At 36.3% G+C, this 14,542-nt stretch overlaps 1 protein-coding gene across 1 annotated transcript in view; it reads right to left on the bottom strand.

Moving 5' to 3' along the window:
- Nucleotides 1-14,542, bottom strand: part of macrod2 (mono-ADP ribosylhydrolase 2) — a 569,941-nt gene that overhangs the window by 442,717 nt on the left and 112,682 nt on the right. The window lies entirely within an intron of this gene.

Here is a 14,542-nt window from a genome sequence, read left to right on the forward strand (position 1 = left end):
TCTCGTATACCACTCCTCCACCACCCTCTTTTCTCGAGAGTGACACTACAGGTGTGAAATTTCACAACATGGCGTCTCTGGGCAGACATCCACATTGTTAAAAGAGAGAGAAAAAGTGAGAGGGAGAGACACTGCACTCGTGGCAGCTTGACTGGGGTCTGATTAATGGTTCGGAGGATTGTGATTGGGAGGGCGATGATGAGATGGATATGAATGAATACACAAGCGCAGCTGTTCTGGTTGCCCCTTCCTCGGGCGCTGCGAATCCATAAACCCCATTCTGCTGTCACATCAGTGCCACAACACCTGAAATAAACATTAACTACAAACAACAAGCCACATCCATCCACAACAGTGTGGAAAGCCTGCACACGGGGAGGGAGATCAAGACTAAACATTGTTATAGAGTACAGCATGCATGCACTCTAAATGTGAATGACAGCATTATGAGCCAAGGGGCTTAGAGAGTAAGTGCACACACACACACACACACACACACACACAAAGTCTCTTCCGACTGGCTTAATGGGGCTTCACCTGTTGGCGTCCCGCACGAGTGTGTGTTTTAGCAGTTGCTGGCATAGGTTTAAAAAGAAGAACTGACGAAAGCCAAGCCAAACGCGGTGGGGGAATGTCAACGACCGTCTTGAGTCAACACAACTCGACTACAGTCGTCTCCGCAGTTCGACCCGCATGCCTTCAGGGGTCAAATGCTATGGTGGGGAATGGCAGACGTACAAACACACACACGCACACTCAATCTGAAGCTATTTCTTAAATCCTGACTTGAATGGTAACAGCAGGTTTAGTGGCGCATCTATCGGTTAGAGGCCTATCAACCCTTTTTGGCAAGTTGAGACCAGCTTGATGTCTAAAGTTGGGCTTATGTTGATCTCAGTAGGCTGAGAGTAGCACATATCGGTTGGGTGTGTTGAGACAATTCCCTCTTAGCCTTGCTAAAGCAGGCATGAGGACTAATCCTGCAGAGGTTAAGTGGAATCCCTTCCACTCTTTCTGTTCCTGTGCACTTCTTTATACGAGTCAAGAACAGAGACTCGGGAGTCTAAAACTCTGAATCGTGTTCCACTGCAGTTCACAGCGCTAAAAGTAGACTTCCATGGACTTGAATAACTCAAATACTTGAAGAAAATGGGGTTGAAATAAATAATTATAGAGGAGAGTGTGAATTTAAAGGAGTAGTCCACCCAAAAATGTAATTTCTGTCATCATTTATTCACCTTCATTTCGTTCTAAACCTGAATGTGGAACAAGATAGAAGGTATTTTGAAGAATGTTGGTTACCAAAGTTTCTGCACCCATTCACTTTCATTGTAATTTTGTCCAATGGGAACCAAAATGCTGTGGTAACTTACATTTTTCAAAAATATTTTCTTTAATGTTCCACAAAAGAAAGTCATACAAGTTTGGAACGACATGAGATGTTTGTGAGCTACTTACAGTTTTAGAAGTGATGAATCACAACTATACAAAGATTGAATTAAAGAAAGAAAAGTATTCTAAAAACAAAAAGACAGGAATGAAGGAATAAGGAATTATGAAAGACATCAAATAAAATAAAAAGTTCAACATAAAACTACTGGATTTATGGTGATTGTAAAGTATAAAAAAAATATATATATTTTAAATGTATTACCAAATATTTATTTGTACTACAGTTTAAAAGTTCAGGTCAGATTTATTTTTTAAAAAAGTAATGCTTCTATTTATAAGATACATTAAATTGCTAAAAAAATAAATTAGAATTATATGTTAACATTTCTATTTCAAATAAACTATTCTTTTGAACTTTATAAATCAAAGAATCAAGGGGGAAAAAAAGATCAGTTCCCACAAATATATTATGCAGCACAGCTTTTATTATCTCAACATTAATAGTAATATTTTTTTTGAGCATTTCTGAAGGATCATGTGACACTGAAGACTGGAGTAATGATTACTGAGCTTTGCCATCACAGGAATTAACAACATTTTAAAACATTAAAAGAGAAAAGAGTTATTTCTAATAAATTAAGCTTTTGTGAGCATAAAAAAAAAAAAAAAAATTAAAAAAAGTATAGAAATTCTAAAAAGTGTAGGGATTTTATCCCGATTTGTTTGCCAATCTCTGATTGGATATTTCTTATTCATAGGGGGCTTCGTTCTTCACATGCAAATGTTTTAACTTAAAGTTACCCTAACTGATGGCTTCAACAGAAACATAACATTAGCTCTGACATTCACAGGTTTATACAGAATCATTAAAAATGTGTTTCTCTGTGGAAAAAAATAATGGGACTTTTACATCTGGAATTTTACTGGTTGTGCTCAGTTCTGGTCCCTAGATATGACTTTATGTAGCATTCACATCGGTAGCTCAAATGGTGTGGGATGAAGTTAAAATCCTTCACCCTAAATGAGCAATAATAATAGTGGATGTTTGCCTTAGGATGAACCACTAAATGTTGAGGTTTTTTGTAAGTTTCTCAAGTCTGATTAACATGATACGAGTCTGTGGACTTGTTTAAAAATGAGAAAAGTCTAATTTAACTCAGCAGTGAGTCATATAAGGTGCCAGGATGTGAGAAAAGCATTAACACGCGATTGTTTTCAGCACTGTGAGGTTATACCGTGCAATACAATTTAGTTGCTAAAAGCTTCCAAAAAGAGAAAGCTGACATTTTTGCATGGAGAGATGACCTTTACACAGCTGAGAAAAGCTGTGTGGAGCTTTTGCCGGCCACGATACAAACACACACCTTTACCCACCCACACACACACACAAATCCAGCTGCCAGAAATTAGCTTGCAAATGGCCCACTGTATGTGCCAAGCTAAAAATTTGCCATCTTAAGCACTGTGAAGGCATCTAGAGGTTGTAATGTCCCAAGACAGACTGACGTGTGTAGCGTATGGCTCTTTCTTGCCTCCATTAAAGCAAAAATAAAGAAATTCATACAAATTTGAATGTAAAGAAAATAACAATATAAATATAATTATAAATTCTAAAAAATATTTCAGTAATATAATATAATATAATATAATATAATAATACAACAGCACGAGCTGCACCAATAAAAGGGGATGGAAATACTATTGCTTGCTGTAGCTAAAAAGTTCAGCGGTTGGGAGATTTAGCGCTTTTAATTCCGTTACTGTGCAAATAATAGAAAAATGCACTTCTCTGTACACCACATCTATTATTTTTATGCAGGCACCCTTATGAAACTGTACTATTTAACACATCACCACCTACTTCTGCTGTTTCATTTGGTTAAGTCTCTGTTAAGACTTTATTTGACTATACACAGTGTTTGGGCTTCCAAAAGGGGTTTTCACAGTGATGCCACCAAAGAACCATTTTTGGTTCCCTAAAGAACCTTTCACATTTCTTAAAAGAACCATTATTTTCTTAGTATGAAGAACATTTTAATAATCTGAAGAAACGTTTTCTACAATAAAGAACCTTTTTGTGGAATGTAAAGGTAGCATGGATGTTAAAGGTTCTTCGTGGAACCATTGAGACCAATAAAGAACCTTTATTTTTAAGAGTGTATAGTCACACACACAGAGACTAGGTTGTGGCCACAGGGGATGGTGGGGGCCCAGACAGCACTGAGTCAGCAGCAGAAAGGAAACGATCAGAGCCCTAGAGGAGAATACATCAACACTGCAGAGGCGCCTCCATCCTCCTCTCCTCCCATCAACACCAGCACCACCACCATCCGTCTTTCCTCTTCACCTCAAAGGGGCTCTGCATGCCTGCTCATCCATCTCTCACTGACCAGGTGTCTGCAGCACGAGCTCAGCGCTGTGGGTCTGATGCAAATGGGTCCTTTTTAGACGAGGCTAAGACATGTAAAACAGCGTGAGGAATATGTAAAAACAACATACTGACAGAACCAGACATTGTTCCTGCTAAGACTGGTGGGCGCCACACATTGTCACTCACACACACGCAGACCGACATCCTCGCACAAAGACGAGTGATTTCACTTCCTTCATCACAGCTGATCTCAGCAGGATAGTAATTCACATACTGTAGGAGAGGGGCTGAAATGTCATCCTCGCATTATTAGACTGACCTTCAATTTGGAGGCAAAGCTAGTGGGAGTTTCTGCTTTACAGTGCACGTTGAAGATAAAAAAAAAAATTTAAAAAAAAAGTTTAAAAAAGTTTAAAAAACATTGAATAAAAAATACAGCTCTTTTACATGGGCGATTCTGAGAGCATTTCAGACTAGAATATGCAGAACATGACGGACACGGGTGACACGATATGATGTCACGCTCTAGGGTTTCTGCTTGTAATAAAAAACAAATTATTAAATCATTTCAGAATTTATTTGATCAAAAATACAGTAAAAACTGAAATCATTCTACTGATTTGGTGCTCAAGAAACATTTCTTATTAATATTGCTGTTACAGTTGTGCTGCTTAATATTTTTGTGAAAACCACAAAAAAATTTGTGATAGATTTTATTTCAGGATTCTTTAATGAATAGAAAGTAAAAAAAAAAAAACACATTAATTTGAAATGGAAATCTTCAGTAACATTATAAATGTCTTCTTTAATGTCACTTTTAATTTCTTTCAACAAAAAAAAAAAAAATCTCTGCAGCCAAAATTCAACAAACGCATAGGTCAGACAATCACATATGGTCTCAAAGCAATGGTAAATGACACACAAAAAAATAAATAAAATATTCGCTCCTCACTTAAGAACAAAGAGCAATGGAGAGGAACCTTCTCCAGTTTCTTTAATCCTCAGCTTTCATCGTCCCAAACGGCAGCGACAAATTGCCAGTTCACTTTGGGAACAACGGTCGCTAATGGAGGGGGGGAAGCTCAAGTAAGACGTGTACACAAACCATTCCCCTCATTTACCTGTCATCATTCAATTCCTGTCCGCTCTTGAGCCGTTCTTCACAAAGACATGAGGTACATATGATACATCACTCACAAAAGCGCTCGAGAACGCTGGGGCACACAATTGCTTCTGGGGTGTTAAGAAAAACACCTCTAGATCTGACAGAAGGACTTAAGTTTCATTGTGGGAAGGTTCAAAGCCAAGGTCTTACACACTTGAGTTAGAAGAGAGAGACACTAGGTCTGTAATGTCCTACTTCCTATTCACAAGTATTACAACAACAAGTGATGGGCAAAGTAGTCAGGGTTTTCCTTCAATTATTCGTTAAAAGAGAGTTTGGGATTTCTGCCAACATAATGTGGCCTTGTTCAGTGAATTGTCAAAGAAAATTTTGTGCAAATTAACAACTTTATATAAACAGTACAGTGGCCTGATGACCTGAATTCACTGTGTTTGCAGCTCAAGAGTTAAATTTCTAAGGTTCTACTGAAGCCACTTAGTATTCAGTCATTCAATGTTCATTACAAATAATGACTTTCCTCCATTACAAACACTGCTAAATTATTTAAAAAGGGGGAAAAAGGCAACTGGAACTGAACGCAAACATGTAACCCTCCCGTAGTTGCAACACAAGTCAATGCGAGGTGAGATGTTGTAAAAGCACATAGCTCACATAGCATTGTTCGAGCTTCATTTGGAGAACATGAAAACACAATAGGCTCATTCTTGTCTTTCTCCGGCACACTGATTCACAGCAGATGCGATTCTTTAAAATGCTGCAACGTTATTCGTACCGGTATATGTTACTCGTAATAGCAGAAAGTTTTTATGAGCAGCTGTAAATTACGGTTTCTATCATCTCTCACGATTTAAAAAAATGGGGTGATAGAGAAAAATTACATTTAGAGGATTTAGCAGAAATGAAGAGCAACACTGATTAAAAATTGATTCAAGCGAAGCCTATTTGCATTCTTCTTGCTCTATAAAAATTCATGAAGGCAGCAAATGAACAAAGGCATGAACTGTTGTTTAGCACCTATTGTACTAAATAATAAACTTCATACCAACAGCTTTAATCATTGTGTAACTCTGTTTGTGCACTCTGCCAAATGAAACTTCCTGAAATCTAGCCAAACCAGCGGGAGTTGACAGGTCTGTATGAATAAGAATGCTGCTTTATCAAGCTTATCTACAATTTGTTGTACTGTTTGTGTCAGCGAACCTTTAATGTCATTAAGCATTGCTTCCTCTCTGAGGGGCGAAACTAACAAAAACCACTGCAGCTCTTCCTTTGGTAACAAAGAATAAAGATTGTGTGTGTGTGTGTGTGTGTGTGTGTGTGTGTGTGTGTGTGTGTGTGTGTGTGTGTGTGTGTGTGTGTGTGTGTGTGTGTGTGTGTGTGTGTGTGTGTGTATGTATATGGATATGGATATGTATCTGTATGTATATGTATATGTATATGTATATGTATATGTATATGTATATATAATTAGGGGTGGGTAAAAAAATATCTATTTCTCGATTTTAATAGTAATTTTAATAAAAAAATAATAATTTTAATAGATTAGTCTATTCTGTTTTCAGTTGATGAATGAACAGACCATTGTTTAACACGATAAAAATATTTTACGCAATTAACGCATCACCCGTTTTTTCTGCCATCCTTTGGTTATCATTACATTATATGATCACGCTTTTATTCATGCAAATGCTTTTAAACCATTCAAGTGCCACAAGACAAAAGAGAATGCGCTGCCTGTGAATGTCCTGACACACACACACACAAAAGTCATGAGCCAGTGAGCACAGATAGCGCCAGAATAGACTTCTCTTTGGTGCTTGAACGAGCAGTAACACATACAATTACGGCAAAATGTCCATTTTGTAGAGTATCCTCATAAGAGCAGTCTTAAATTAGTTAAATAAAGTGAAAAAAAATGAACGTAAAGTGTTGTGAGAAAATGAGACGCGTGTGAGATCTGCGTCATGTGCAGCAGTGGTAGATCTTAAAGTGACAGCAGCCACTAATTCTATCTGTCAGTAAAGTTAATCAAAGACCAAATTGTAGCTTTAATAAGGATTCATCTATAATATTATTTATAATTTAGGCAGTGCAGACTGTGATAACTTTATACAATTTCAGTATATTTCCAACCTGTTAGACAAGAAGGCCACAGGTAAATATGACATTTATTATATGTTTATGTGGGGTTTGTTTTAATTTCACCTAAATAAAAAGTTTTTATATTTTTTGAAGCCTAGTAAATGTTAAAAAACTGATAGCTTTCAACTACACTGTAATGGCTATATTTAATGTTTCGAAAAAACATTGATACAGTATTAGTATCAGTGATTCTGGCCTTCAAAAATGCCATTAAACAAGTATTTAAAACCTACTGTCTTTAAGTTGTTTCTATATTCATTTGGAGGCTAAGTATAAAATTTTATATTAATAACTTGTATAACTTATATAAATAGAACATACATATAATGTAATGTAATGTAATGTAATGTAATGTAATGTAAAGTATTGGCCTCAATGAGAAACATGCACTTAATTGTTAATTGAAGAAATAATGAACAGATTATTCGATTACCAAAAATAGTTGTTTGCTGCTGGCCTATTGGAAACTTTTTGAAAATGAATGTTTCAAACAAAAGAGAAAGTCCTCAAGAGACTTATTTGCACAGTTAAATTCCTACTGTGAAGACGGGAGGCTTCTATATTTGAAAAGGAGTGAGAAGATTGCTATTTGGCTAATTACATATTTAGGGCTGGAACAGTAAACTGTTGGAAAGGAAGAGAGCGAGGTGCTTGAGTGAGCTACATTAGAGTGCTGGAGTCGCGAGACTGTAGATTCATTGTGTGCTGATGGCATCTTTTATCTCTTGCAATACTGATAGGCCTAACGGAGTAGTTTGGGCTGGGGAGTGGTTAAAGGGGTGGGCTATCTAATCTGATCAGAGACCATTGTTTTGAAGCTCATTTACCACTGGGGGGTCCAGAAGTTCCACACAGTTGACAAGTCAACCCAAACCCACCCCCATCCCTGCGGCCAACACAAGAAGGTCCTTGAAAAAACAAGCGACAGACACAAAGGGGAAAGCGGAGAAGACAACCCAGAGGGCTATTTGTGAGGATTTGCTCATTCCTCACAAATACACAAGAGTGCTGACCGCTGACTCAGACCTTTGGTTCGAGTTTGAACAGCAGGAAGTCGGCCTGGTGAGATTGTTTTTGCTGTTTAGGAGATTCCTAGTCTCTAGAGACCAAGGAAGTTAATGCTAAACATCTGGGATCTGCATTTGAAAAAAAAGAAAAGAAAGAAAGCGTAAGATGTTAGGAGGAGACAGTATGACTTGTCATGTAAAGCGACGTCCCATCTCAGAATGGGGTTGTTGGACTGGTCATACAGAACAGAAAAGGGCAGGAAATAATTCATCTCCACTCTATCATGCTGCCATGAGCATGAACACTTTGTAGATGAAGACCCCATCCTGCAATTCACATTCTGCCATATTGCGGAGGTCTCTCCTGAAGTCGCAGGGAGGATGAGAAGTCAGCAGCACAGAGATCACTGCTAATTGCCCGTGGTGAATGATTATGGAAATGAACCAGAAGGATATAGCAAAAATAAGACACAAAGCAGATATTTGGCACAAGCTTTTCCAAGTTGCCTTTAACTGGGCATGAGTTCAAAATTTACAGTAGAAAGCCCTGCAACTATGTATTTGCGTGCGAAAAATAAATAATAATAATAATAATAATAACAATAATAATAAATAAATGAAAAAATAACCCCAAACGTTATCTAAATCTAAAAGAAAGATCTCCGTGTGGTCCAAAAATACATTACAGGTCAGTTCTGCATTGACATTTACATTTGGTTGAACATCTTGTATCAATTTTTCAAAAGTCTTGCAAATGTAAACATTTGGATTTCATGTATTGATATACAGTATCTATTGTATTTATTTGTGCTATCCTCTTCTTATTCTTCTAATTCCTATTTTATTAATGACTGTTTACTTGTCTTTAAAAATTTTGAACTTTATGTTAATTAGGCTAATAGTTTTTGTTGTGGTATAAAATTTGCAATCGAGAATTGTGAACTTTCACTGGTAAGTAAAATACTGGTGTCATAACCTTATTTATTAAAATAAAAGGTTACAAGCGTCAAAAACAATGAAAACAATAACTTTTTTTGTGGGGGAAAAATCCTTAGTGTTGAGACCTACTATATTAAAGGCACAGTTAAATGTGACATTTATTATAATGGGTTTACATGAAGATTGTTATAAGTTCACTTAAATTTAAAGTTATTTATTTATCTTAAAGCCTATTAAATGTTAAAAATTATGTCTTTCAATTAATCTTGAACAATTGTGTTCAACATTCCTTAGTTATATGGTCGGGTTTGTCTGTAGTAATGATAATTAGCTTATTAAAAACAAATGAAGTCTATGGTATTTCCTCAATCTAGGTAAACAGGAGTATGTGTGTAAGTGGAGTTGCAGGAGACACTAGAAAAATACGCCACAAATCTCCTGGAGCTGGACAGCACAGCGCTGAGCTCAGGATTGTTTGTTTGAGAATGGGCCAGGGGGATGAAATATACACTTGAGGTGTAAAGATCAGAATGACAAACCCTTCAACAAGTCTTTGAAAAGAGCGACTTTAGGTATGGCTTTGATTTTGACACACACGCTTGCTATAAATTCCATTCAAGTGAAGAGTGCCATAAAAGAAACACGCGTCAGTGAATAAAAGCCAGATTTAATGCGACTTATTGCCAGTCACAAAAAGAATGTACCGTGAACATCCCTGAAAGCAGAGGTCAGACATTCTTCAAGCATAAAGCCTGAGATAAAAAAAAAAAAAATGCTCGTTAGCACTTAACCGCATCAAGTCCTTTAATAAACTTAGCTATGCTCGTCTCCATCCCCTAACTACAACGAACGAGAGGAGGGCAGCAGGAGGAGAAGGGCTTGAGCTCCATCAAAGTCATGTCTGTTGTCAAAACACATTGAGATGGAGGAGATAAAATAAATGGCATCTTTTGGAAAGATGAGGAACACTCATCCTTCCAAACAACAGATGACCCCAACCATAGACTCCCCCAACTGTATTGAAATAGTGGTAATCGGACCCTCTTGGGGCCCTCCACTGGGGCCCTTTGTACGTCTAAGAGTCAATCAAGGGCCGATGACAGACAAAGCCTAGTCAGATTTAGGAGAGAAAAGCGCCGGAAGGGTCGTTGCAGAGGCCGGAGTCGTGATCCATCCCGAGGCAGGGGGACAGACGGGCCTCTGCCCATGATGCCCTGCACTGACCTCTTGTCACCTACGACTGTGCCCTGCTTCTTCACCTCTGACCCTAAATCACGACACCTAGACCTGCTGTAAAAGCACAGGGTGGATAGGACATTATTCAGATGCTTAATCTTCCAATGAATACTTACAAGTAAAGCTATACAACAAGACATGGTTTGGCAGTGCAATATAACAATGTATTGATATATACTATGTTAATAATTACATTTCATTAATAATTGAATATATGTAATCATTAAAAATAAATGTAAAAGATCATTTGAATAATATAACATATCAATACGTATTGATATGGTAGATTATTAAAAATATTTGTATTCTTTTTATATTTATTTTTAGTAATTACATAAGTATATACACACACACAATCAGGAAAGTTCTTGGGAAAGGGACAAAACCTTAGCAGTCTAGTCAACAGTCATGTCACACAATAGTGAAAGCAGGTCAACCAGCATTTAATCACAGACAGACCCGAACTCTGTGAGGTATATCAGTTCCTTTATTAGAAAAACAAATATGTAAAAGATCATCACACAAGCAAGTAAAGCATGCTGGAAGAATTCCATGCAGTTGATTAAAAAGTTATAATAATTTGAGCAATAAAAAAGGTCAGAAGAGTAGAAGTATATAATCAGTTTTCAAATAAAAATAAAAAAAGCCATCCATGAAGGTGATAGTTCATCTAAAAATTAATTTCATTATCACTTACTATAATGTCATTCCAAATCCAATTATTGATTTATTTTAAAGAATTTACTGGCCTCTCTTTTCATTATAATGGCAACTGAATGACAGAAATGCACCATGGTGTGGAGAATGGACCACCTTATATTTATATTACTTTTTTTTTTTTGCTATTTTGTAGCTTGACAACCCCAATCCTCATTCAATTCCATTATATGAAAAAAGACTGGCCAAAAATTGCCTAATAAAAAGTTTACTACGACATGAGGGTTAGCAAATAATGGCTACATTTTTGGGTGAACTTTACCCTTAACAATAAGGGTAGAAGAACCTGCTTGCACTCAAAAAACTCAACTAGCCACTTGCTTGATTTGCTAAATAAAAATATGTCTGATTAATAAGAATATAACGAGTTTACTTGTGTTAAATGATTCATTCTTGTTAGTTGGAACTAAATTAAGAAATAATTGAATGAATTAGATCTGCACTTGTTGATTCAATGAGATTGAGGCGCTTCATATCAACAATTCTCTCTGGTGAGTCACACTGCGCATGCTCAGTACTGCGGCGGGAAGTTCGGGGACACGCGGCCGGGCTCAAATGTACTGTGGAGAAGGCTGAAATTCCTGACGTTTTGTGAGCGGTCTAATCGTTCTGCATCCTCCTTGATATTGAGGGTAAGTACCTGATATATGTACCTATTTGTAATTATTACTGTGGGATAAAACTAAGTTATTAGACACTGTTGCGATGTTTCTAAGCAGGCTTATTTTCCCAGACTTGAAGCACATGTGTTGGTTCAATTCTGTGTCTTTGTCGATACGAGTTTCACCTTAACGTTAAAGGGGAATATGGCAACTCTAGCAATTTTTTCGCTGATTTTCAGCAAATATAACTCTACCCCAACAATGGGAGGGTAAAACAGGAGATAAATTGAATGCAGACGTCAGAGTCGAAAACATCATACACCCGTTTTTTTCCCGTTTTTTTTCTGTTTGTAAGTTAATGTAACGTAACGTTAACGTTAGCGTAATGTGCCATTTTTATGTTGGCCTGGCCTTCATGTATGTATATCAGCAAAATATTAATTTAAACGTTATGTATCTAGCCATTTCTGTCTTTTCAAACATGTTACTTAATGCTACCCAGCTTATTGATTACAGTGTGCAAAAATTGTCAAGTAAAATCTATGATGCAGTCGACCATATTTGAAGTGTCCTAATAAATGGCAGTTAAAGTTATGATTGAATAGGTATACATGTTTTATTTATGGAATATACTTATTAATATAAGTAACACTTTATATTTAGTAACAGCAGCCAGTAGTGGTATTTTCTTTGGCCCATTTTTTGAAGTCAGTCTTATACACTTTTTTTCTTTACTTTTTTTACAGCGAAAATTATTCTTTTCTTCATACAAAAGATGAAATACATCACAATATAAAGCTGTCCCCATGCTCTTCTGGTGTGAACCTCACCTTAATTACATGTAAGTAGTTTTTCTTAACACTCACATATAATGTATAACTAACTATCCTTGATTACTGACCTTTCCTTTTCTTTCTCTTTCAGTGACGTTTATGTGGCAGTGCAGGCAGTGTGTTACAAAGGAGAGTTGTAGGTACAAATTGCTTAAGCATTATAAACTACACCATTGTTTTGGAAACGACAATCATTATGTTTGTGTATATTTAAATTGTGTATATTTAATAGTCATTCTCAATGCATTTTCTTCCCAAAGAGTACTCTTAAGCTGTGCCGCCACTGAAGTTTGAGTTAATCTTGTCCCCACCCCACAGAATGACACTATACATACCCGAAGAGCCTGTGTCATCAAGTCTCTGTGCACCTACTTGAATGAAGACCCTGAAAAACTAGTGAAGGCATATTTGGTGAGTTGATAAGAAAATACAGTTTTAAAAGCCCATTGAATCTGTACTTGGGCCGTGTTTTCCCCTATTTGCTACAACAAACATGTGACTTGAGAGAACACTTTGTCAAATAACTGAGCTGGACAAATTGTTTATTTATAGGAAACTGATGGTACACAGTTCTTATGTGAATTGGTTGATGCACGAAAACAAATATTTTTTTATTCAAATCGGTTGAGCTCTCAAGGGGCCTAATTTGCATTTTAAAAAAATGGCATCAAAAACTGTACATGTATGCTTTTGTTTTATTGCAGTGCATTATATTCCAAAGTGGTTCTAATGTTTTAGCCACCTAATTTATTTTAAATATGGTGGCCAAATAAATTATTACAATCTTATAATATAATGCACCACATTATACTCCAGCACCCACTGTGACCTCAATAATAAACAGTAGAATTATCACCTTTCTGACAGTTTCATCTTAAAAACTGAATAATTATAACCTTGTAAATGTAGGATTCACAGCAGAGCTCCTGTATTGGATTGAAGTTTACTTTACAGGTTTACCTAATAAAGTGGCCAGTGAGTGTTTAAGTGTGCATTTCTTGTAATAAATATTTGAGCTAATTTTTGCTTGTGCTCTTATCCCACAGGATTCAGAATTTGAGTCACAAAGTACCATGGAGCAAACTGTGATAGGAGTGTATGTCATACTGAAGGAGGGAGCGCTGCCTAACGATGACCCAGCAGACATTGGTGTCCTTGAAGGTGTGGAAGTGCTCAGTGACTTGAATAGTCAGGCTTGTGCTCTGTTATTTGGACTGATATACTGTTTGAACCTGAGTTACCCACCAGAGCTCAAATGCACTTTTGAAGTCTTGCAGAAGATCTTTCTAAATCTAAATGGACAGATGTTATCATCCAAGGCACAGTTCCTCAAAAACAAGCTTTTGGAGTAAGTGAGCTTGAAAAAGATGGACTGAGACTACAACAGTGTTTTACCAAAGGGACAACTGACTGGAGCAGTTGTTACACACTTGCTATAAATTCATGTTTGTTCAAATTTTACTTTTTTTGTGTGTGTGTGTCAAGGCCAAGGTTTACACTTACAAATTCCCAAAATGGGTATTATTAAAATGGCTTAATTTTTAAGATGTGAAGGAACATAAGCTACACTGGTAATTTAGAATTATCAAAATAATTTTCATGTGATTTCATCACAGCAAGCTGCTGTAAGGTTTTTATTTTTTTAAGGTATGTATTTATTTATTTTTATGTTTTATATATACACCAGTATTTCATCAGACAATCTTTTTTTATTATTATTTTACAGCTCAAATTGTTACTCACAATTGTTTGTTAAATTCATGTTTATTTTCAAATGTAACATTTTTCTGTATCAGGCCATGGTTTACCTTACAAATTCCCAAAAAGGAAAGTGTTAAAATTGCTTAATTTTTAGAAGTGTTAAGAAAAAAGGGGCGTTAAAGTCCTGCAAGCGTTGCTTGGGGATCAGTTTTCTCAAGAGCCAAGATTTTGTTAGCTAAATGTTTCTTATATATCATGTTACAAACACTCAGATGAATGGGATACTTAAAGTGAAGAAAGCAGTTCAGACTTAACTGGTGCATGTTAAAGCCCAATTAAAAAAAAAAAAAAATTTAAATTGTTTGCATGTTTTCTGTGTTTTTTTTGTACACTCAAAGTAATCTCACTAAATTAACTAAGAATGAACATGTAACTCAAAAAAGATTAAAATGAGTTTAATGGAAATGTTAATATCA

Source organism: Squalius cephalus, assembly GCF_949319135.1.
Source record: "Squalius cephalus genome assembly, chromosome: 21".
In the NCBI taxonomy this organism is placed as follows: domain Eukaryota; kingdom Metazoa; phylum Chordata; class Actinopteri; order Cypriniformes; family Leuciscidae; genus Squalius; species Squalius cephalus.